Source organism: Sorex fumeus, unplaced genomic scaffold, assembly GCF_029834395.1.
Source record: "Sorex fumeus unplaced genomic scaffold, SorFum_2.1 ptg000032l, whole genome shotgun sequence".
NCBI classification, from domain to species: Eukaryota; Metazoa; Chordata; class Mammalia; order Eulipotyphla; family Soricidae; genus Sorex; species Sorex fumeus.
The window spans coordinates 11,914,251-11,923,187 of record NW_026606089.1 but is presented as its reverse complement, the minus strand read 5'-3'; positions in this window follow the sequence as shown (position 1 = coordinate 11,923,187).

Genomic DNA, 8,937 nt, shown 5'->3' with positions numbered 1-8,937 from the left:
AGGTGAAAGCTGCATTAAAACAGTCCAGGGGGAGAGATAGTACAGAAGATAGGGTGCTTCCTTTACATGCTGCCAAACGATTCAGTCCCAGACACTACATCTGACTCCCTGGCATCCCCAGAATAATCCCTGAGCACAGAGCCAGAAGGGAGACCTACGCACAGCCTAGTGTGGTCCAAACAATAAAATAAATAAAAACAAAAGTAAAAGATGAAAATTATAGCACTACCTTCGTTTTCTTGTTTGTAAACTAGGAATAAGTTCTTACCATAGGATTTTGATAAATATCAAAAAAATTAAAGTAGAGGTCTGGGGTGTGGCTTAGTGCTGGAGCACTTGCCCCGCATGTGTGAAGTTCATGGTTTGATCCCTGACACTATATGGTCCCCCCAAAACTGCCAGGACCAGCTCCCAAGTACCACTGGGTATGACCCCAAAACTTAAGTGAATAAAATAAAAATTTGCATGTGGTCTATTTGATCCCCAGCATCTTATTCCTGGAGCCCATTGGGAGTGATTCATCAGTGCAGAGCCATGAGTATTCCCTGAGCACTGCTGGTGCGGCCCCCCAAATAAATAAAATGTAAAAGATTTACTTTTTAAAAATTTTTGGGCCACACCCAGTGGTGCTCAGGGCTTACTCTTGGCTCTGTGCTTAGGGATCATTCCTGAGAGGCTCCAGGGACCATATGGGGTGCTGAAGATTGAACCCTGGTTGGCTATATGTAAGGCAAGTGCCCTACTGGCTAAACTATCACTCTGGCATCTAAAAAGAAAATTTGAAAGAAGAAGGAGTCAGGTCACCTGGGTTTGAACCCCAGCATCCCATATGGTCCCCTGAACATCACCAGGATGATTCCTGAGTGCAGAGGCAGGAGTAACCCCTAAGCATGCTGGGTGTGGCAAAAAAACCCAACAAAAAATAAAATAAATAAAATGATGTGTATTTAAAAAGTAAAAGGGGTGTGTGCAGAAATAAAGAGAGAGAGTGCATGGGGCTGGAGCGATAGCACAGCGGGTAGGGTGTTTGCCTTGCACGCAGTCAACCCAGGTTCGAATCCCAGCATCCCATATGGTCCCCTGAGCACCGCCAGGGGTAATTCCTGATTGCAGAGCCAGGAGTAACCCCTGACCATCGCCGGGCATGACCCAAAAAGCAAAAAAACAAAACAAAGAGAGAGAGCGCATACAAAATGTCTTGCAGGATACCTTATATGGTAAGCATTTGAGATATATATGTATATATATATTTATATATTATATTATATATAATATATATTATATATTGATAATATATGTATATATACATATATTATCAATATCTTTCCAAGTTGAGACTGTACATATTACTGTATATCCTACACCTGATCCAACAAATTTGGCGAGGGAGGGGGGGAGCCAATGCTTATTCCTAGATCTTCACTCAAATTCACTCCTGGGGGGGGCTTTGAGGTAAAAAGGATCCAACCCTGGTCAGCTGTGTGCAATGCAAATGCCTTACTGGCTGTATAGTATCTCTCCCGTGCTCTCATTCAACAGATATTAACTAGTAATTCTGTGTCAAGTTTTCTTTTCTTTTTATATTTTGGGCCACATCTGGGGTTCTCAGGGCTACTCCTGGCCCTGTGTTCCGAAGCTGCTCTCAGTGGTGCAGTGGGTACCATGCGGAGCCAGGGAACCAGCTGTTGACAAGAGTTCGTGTCAGGGACCGAAGCTGGTGGCACAAGCAAAAAATCCACCTGAACCAGGGTTGGTTCTGTCTCCAGCCCTAGTCCTAAAGTTTTACGCGTACTAACTCGCTTAAAGTTCGCAATAACTTCATGAAATAAGTAAAATTATTAGCCCTACCTCGATAGGAGTCAACATTTCTTCAAATGACAAACATAAGTATTAATGCTATGGGGCAGCACTAATAATTTGGGGGACGAGAGTTGGCCATGTAACAAGTGATTTAAAAGTATGAGAAATAATGAGGCCATCATATGTAATTATGCACAAATGATCACCCCGGGGCCTGCAGGGCTACCCTCGGTGGACGGGCGCGTGCTTGGTGAGAAGGGCAGCGTCTCACCGGACCCGGGATCGCCCTGAAACCTGGGTCAACATCCCAGCAGATACGTGGCTTCCCGGGAAAGGGTGGCAGCGCCGCACGGCCGCAACCAGTCCTGCTAGCGTGGGCGTGGCCCTAGAAACAAAAGCGATCTGAATGACTCCTTCTAGAGCCACTCAACGCCGAGCGCAGCCGCCCGCTTCTTGGACAGAACTTCCAATTGGTCAACTTCTTCTGAAGAAGGCGGGACAGAGGTGAAAGTCCGCCTCCCCTTTGGAGTTTTCAGCCAACCGGAGCGTTTGAAAGGCGGTCTGCCAAGCTATGCAGGTTCGGTTGAACTGTGCGCAGCGGTCTGAAAAGCAGGGGGGCGGAGCGGGAGCTGCTGTTGCAGGGAGTGGATGCGTCCCTTCGGCCAGTGGAGCAGACAGTGACAGCCACTCCAGCGTGTATGCTCCGGGCTAAAAATAACAGTGATGAGGATCGGGGAGGTGACTTTGTATGCAAGAGACCAGGGTTTAACTGTTCAGTTTCTCAGGGTCCCCGAGCACCAGGCCCAACTAACCCCAGACCCTGCCCCAAGACTACCCTGACAGGCAAGGGGTGGCGGTGGGGGCCAGGCACCCCAAGTCCCAAGTCCCTGGGCCGTGCTGCTGTACCGTTGGGGTCCTTCCTACATTGGGGATCAGCTCCGGACTCCCGCGTGTATTTCAGGCTCTCTGAGCCATCTCCCCGCCCGGATGGCTTATTATATATTTTTCCCCCTAGCCTGCACGAGGTTGTGCTCTGGCTTTATTCTAGCTCTGCGGCAAGGGATTAGATCTGGGGGTCTCGGACGTCCATATGAGGTGCCAGGGAGATTGACCCCGATTGGTGGTGTGCAAGACCCTTATCCACTACTCTGGCCACTGGAATTGCTTCTCGCCCCCTCCTCCCTTTCCCTGGCCCCTCACCCCTACCCTATCCTTTATTTTAATGCAAAGTTTACTTGTTGCTAGCAGGGGCTGCTTGAACCGGTTGTGCTAGAATGCATGTATGTAGAATGGTGGAGACCCTGGCAGTCTTTTACTGATTGATTGATTTGATTGATTGACCGTAAGGTACAGTAACAAAACTTTCATGTTTGAGCTTCGATCATACAGTCATCAAACACCCATCCCTTTGCCAGTGCACATTTTCCACCACCAAAATCCCCAGTTATCCCATTCCCAACCTCCCATTCTACATCTTCCCCTGCCTGTGTGGCAAACAATACTCTCTCTCTACTTTAGTTACCTTTAATATTTCGAGACCAGTCTCACCACCACTCATACCCACTGAAAAGGCAATGCTAGACAATGTGTTTTGTATTGCTTGTTATGGATACAATATAATGTCGCACAGTACTGAGAGTGGCCAGGCACTCTAGGAATTCTAAAATTTTAATAATTAGGGTCTGAAGAGATCGCTGCAGCAAGTTGCTCAGGTCTGAGATTCGTTTGTGTGTCTCTGGATCAGGGCCATGTGGGAGCTTAAGCAGACAGTGGCCAGGTGTGGTGTCATCTCAGAGTCTCATTGGGGGGGGGTGGATTGCCACCGCCACTCATACCTGGAGCTCGTCTCTGACTTCTAGAAAATGGCAGCCGCCAGGGCTCCTAGAGAGGAAGCAGAGGGACGGCCCCTGTCTGGAGTAGCCCAGCAGAAACGGCCTATGGCAAAGTTCCAGGCAGAGATGTAAGAGAAGGGAGCACCTGGGCATTTTGATAAGAAAGGGTGAGTATGGTTGAGTCCCTGTCAGTACCCCTAACCTTCATATTGTTCGAAGGTCAATATAATTGTACTTTGCAAACTGGGAAACCCTTGTCATCAGGAGGTTTAGCTGAACTCTATGAAGAATTTGTTCTAAGCAGTTTTCAGCCCAGCTTTAGTATTAAGAGTATGACTCCAGGAACTTTGCAAACCATGTTACTGCATACGCCCTAGAACTCCCTCATATAATGGTTCTAAAGTACACTTCAGGCCAAGAGTGGTATGAAGCTCAGCACATGCCTTGCATGTGTCATGCCCTGGCTTGAATTCCAGCACTGAAAAAATCCATAAAGCATACAACTTGGAATGTAAGCCACTGGACTACTAGAGAACTTTGAGATCAGGGACAGATCGGGGCCTCTCATTAGGTAACTAGGTATAACATATTTGGAGCAGATACACATTGTCCTTATTTTGTATATCTGTCAGTGAGCATAATGTAAACACGAGCAACTCCATCTTGTTCTCCACATAGAATACATTTTATAAATTACTTCTTAGAAAATAAAAGCTGAGACTACAAGCCCAGTGAGGCCTCCTTAGTTTGTCTGTATGTCAGAGGTGGGGTCCTGGGAAAAACTGGGGCTTCTGAGTGGCAGCTGCTTGTGGGGGGGGGTCCTTGGACCCCCTCACTGCTCTCTGTTTCTGTGCTGGGTCCCCTCGCAGCTGCTGGTAGACCACTGCCCAAAGAATCTGGGGCCGCTGCCGATATCAGCCCTTTGTCCTGTTGGCATATCACTAGAGGAGTTAATTTTTGTGGGGGAGCTTTTATGTTGAATTGGGATGAAAGATACTACTCCTTAAAACAAGAAAAACGGCTGAAGAAGGAAGAGCTATTTGTGGGAGTAAAAGTCTTAGAAAAAAATGAACGAGAATCAGAGACTGAACCATTAAGTGACAAAGTGAATGTGGAGTTCCAGAAAAGACATGGTAGAAAGGACTTGCTAGCAGGCTGGGCCTGGACATGACAGTGGGGAACAGGAAGGCCTGATAGCAAGTTTTGGAGAAGACCCAGGCAGAGCTGCTGTGGGTGAAGACCCAGTGCTCCCTGATGGAGGGGAAGCTGCCTTCTAGGCACAGAAGAAAGGAAAAGGAGTATTTTATTTTATTTTTGGGGGGAGGGGCTATACCCTGTGATGGATACTCAGGGCTTACTCCTGGATCTGTGCTGAGAACTCATTCCTGGCAGTGCACCGGGGACCACCTGGGATCAACCTAGGTTGACTGCACGTACAGTAAGCAACTTATCCACTTTGCTATCCCTCTGGCTTTGTGCTTAGGAGTCACTAATGGAAATATTTAGGGATGTCTGAGATATGGGGTGCTGGGGAACCAACTCAGGCCAGCCATGTTCAAGAGAAGTGCCCTACAGGCTGTACTATCTCCAGTCCCATAATTTTATTTTTATTTATTTTTAATTTAATTAAATTTTTTTTGGCATTTGAGTCACACTTGGCGATGCTCAGGGGTTACTACTCCTATCTCTGTACTCAGGAATTACTCTTGACAGTGCTCAGGGAACTATATGGATGATCCCAGGAATTGAACCTGGGTCAGCTATATTCAAGACAAACGCCCTACCTGCTATACTATTGCTCCAGTCCCCCATATTTTTTTTTTCGCTTTTTGGGTCACACCTGGTGATGCACAGGGGTTATTCCTGGCTCTGTACTCAAGAATTACTCCTGGTGGTGCTCAGGGGACCATATGGGATGCTGAGAATTGAACCCGGGTCAGTCATGTGCAAGGCAAGCACCCTACCCGCTGTGCTATGGCTGCAGCCCCTTCCCCCATATTCTTATTTTTATTTAGTTTTTTGGGACTTTACCCGGTGCTCATGAGTGACACTGATGGTGCTCAGGGAACATGTGCAATGCCAGGTATTAAACGGAGTCTGCTGCTTGCGCCTAAACTCCTCCACTATGTCTCCAACCCCAAATCAAAGCTTTTTAGCAAAAGCAGGATACCACCATCAAATCACTAATACCCAGTTGGACACTCTATGTCTAGACCCTGTCTTACCACACATTGTCCCACGTCCCCATTTCTCTCCATGTAAACCCCAGACCTCAGACTGAGAATAAGCTCTTGTTTTGGGAACAGGAAGGCTGACATCTTCTCAGGTTGCCAGCATCTGAATAAACTTGTTTTTCCCTCCACTGGCTTTCTAGAGGTGTCCACCTGGACTTGGCAACAATATCTGTGCTTGGCCACAATATCCCTCTTTATTTTACTGATATTTACTGAATACCTACATTGCTCATTTCCTGTGGACACAGGAAAATACCACAAACTTGGTGACTTCAAAACCACAGAAATGTATTTACGCACAGTTCTGATGTGTTTAAAGAGTCAGCCAGGTGACATTTCGGCTGGAGTCTGTAGGTGAGCATCCGTACCATGCCTTTTTCAGCTTCTATGAAGACTGGCATGGCTGGAGCGATAGCACAGCAGATAGGGCATTTGCCTTGCACGCGGCCGACTCGGGTTCGATTTCCAGCATCCCATATGGTCCCCCAAGCACCACTAGGAGTAATTCCTGAGTGCAGAGCCAGGAGTAACCCCTGTGCATTGCCAGGTGTGACCCAAAAAGGAAAAAAAGAAACTGGCATTCCTTGGTGTCTGCCCAAAGGAGTGCCTCAGTGCCTCGCTGGCACCTAGTAACCTTTCCATAAAAAGGAGCCATTACAGGTCATCAATACCACTTTCAGTCCTGCTGTGTGATCCACCTCCTCCTGCGACTCCTTGGGAGGTTCATAAAGTCACTTATTTTCCTTATTTTCCGTTAGGGATCATGGTGCTGGGTTAAAGACCTGATTTGTTGCCTTGGTAGGGAGCCCATAGAAGACTCCTGCCTGGTTCTCCCACCCGCTGGGAAGAACTGAAGCAGCAAAAATGAAGACACTCCCACGCCAGGCCCTGACTGCCAGAAACTACTGGTTTGGTGGGGAGAATCTGCTAGTGATAGACAGTACATAAAGTTCCCCATGGCAGTCTGCCCTTATGTGCCAGCAAATGATTCCAGGGACATGGCTGGTAGGTCATGGCACAGCAGGGGCTGGTGGGGGAAGAAGTAGATTTATGTATTAGGAGACAGTGTTTGGAAGTGCTTTACTTGGGACTGCCCTGGGGAGGAATTTAGAAATCACAGCCAGGGAAGCAGGGAGAGTGCAGTGTTGATACTTGTGGGTGCATAGTGGGAGGGCACTGGGTTGGGTCCCCCTGATCCTCTCTATCTGGGTGATGGATTGTCAGTGACTGACACACACACACACACACACACACACACACACACACATATTGCTTTTTGGGTCACAACCGGCAATGCACAGGGGTTACTCCTGGCTCATGCACTCAGGAATCACTCCTGGTGATGCTCGGGGGACCATATGGGGTGCTGGGAATCGAACCCGGGTTGACCACACACAAGGCAAATGCCCTACCCACTGTGCTATCACTCCAGCTCCAGTGACACAATTTGAATCTTTTCCTTAGTCTAGAATGAGGATGATGCAAGTGATAAGGTAATACCAAAATGCTTATTGTTCAGTTAAGATATGCTAATTTTTGTTTTTGGGCCACACCTGGTGATGTTCAGGGGTTATTCCTGGCTCTGCACTCAGGAATTACTTCTGGCAGTGCACGGGGTTGGGGGGGGCATATGGGATGGGGTTAGGGGTTGGGGTGAGCAAGACGGGCACCCTGACTACTGTACTATGGCTCCCGCCCAAGATGTGTTCATTTTTTTTTTTGGGAGGGGAGTGGGTCACACGTGGTAGTGCTGGTTATTTCCAGCCTGGCTCTCAGGGGTAACCCTTTGTGGTGGTGGGGAAATCACATGTAGTGCTAAGTATGAATCCTGAATATAAAACATGTGTTCCGGTCCAGCGAGCTCTCTCCAGCCCTGATCTCTAGTCACTTATTCAGTTATTTAAGGAATTCAGTATGGCTGGGAATATAGTTCAGTGGTAAAGCACATCCTATGTATTTTGGAGGCCTTGGGTTGGATCCTCTACCCCCATACCTAATCAGGTAGGAAAAATGAATGAAGTTATTTAAAGGTTTGTTTTTTGGGGCTGGAGTGATAGCACGGCAGGTAAGACATTTGCCTTGCACATGGCCGACATAGCTGGCCCGGGTTCGATTTCTCCGCCCCACTCGGAGAGCTCGGCAAGCTCCCTAGAGTATCTCACGCACAAAGCCAGGAATAACCCCTCTGTCCACTACAGACGAGTAGTGGCAAAGCCTGGCAAGCTACCTGTGACATATTCAATATGCCAAAAACAGTAACAAGTCTCACAATTTGTTGTGAGACGTTACTGGTGCCTGCTCAAGCAAATTGATGAACAGGACAGTGCTACAGTGCTACAATTCTTTATTTTATTTTATTATTTTTTGGTTTTTGGGCCACACCTGGTGATACTCAGGGGTTACTCCTGGGTAGCTATTAACTAAGGAATTATTTCTGGTGGTGTTCTGGGGACCACCAAGAGATGCAATGCCAGGGATTGAACCGCATGCAAGGCAAGCACCCTACCTGTTTACTATCTCTCTGGCCCTGTTCTTTTTCTTTTCTTTTTGCTTTTAAACTTACTTATAGCATTAAGGGCATTTCTGGTAGAAGAAAGAGTTTATTTGATAATATAGTATTTTCGATTTTTTTTTTCTTTTTGGGTCATTCCCAGAGATGCTCAGGGATTACTCCTGGCTCTGCAACCTGCCGTCAGGAATTACTCCTGGTGGTGATTTGGGGGTTATGTGGGATGCAGGGGATAGAACCAGGGTTCACTACATGCAAAGCAAACACCCGACCAGCTGTACTATTGCTGCAGCCCCTTTTGGGGAGTTTTGAGATCACATTTGGTGGTGGTTGGGGGCTACTCCCAGTTCTGTAATTCGGGTTTAGAGTTTATTTATTAATAGTTTTTAAATTCAGTTCATCAATCAGTCAATCTATGATGTTTTTGGTTTTGGGGCCATACCCAATAGTGGACAGAGGGGTTATTCCTGGCTTTGTGCCCAGGAGACTATATGTGGTGCCAGGGATTGAACTGGATTTTATGTTCAACATTTTATTAAATAGAGAACAGTGGGCTGGAGAG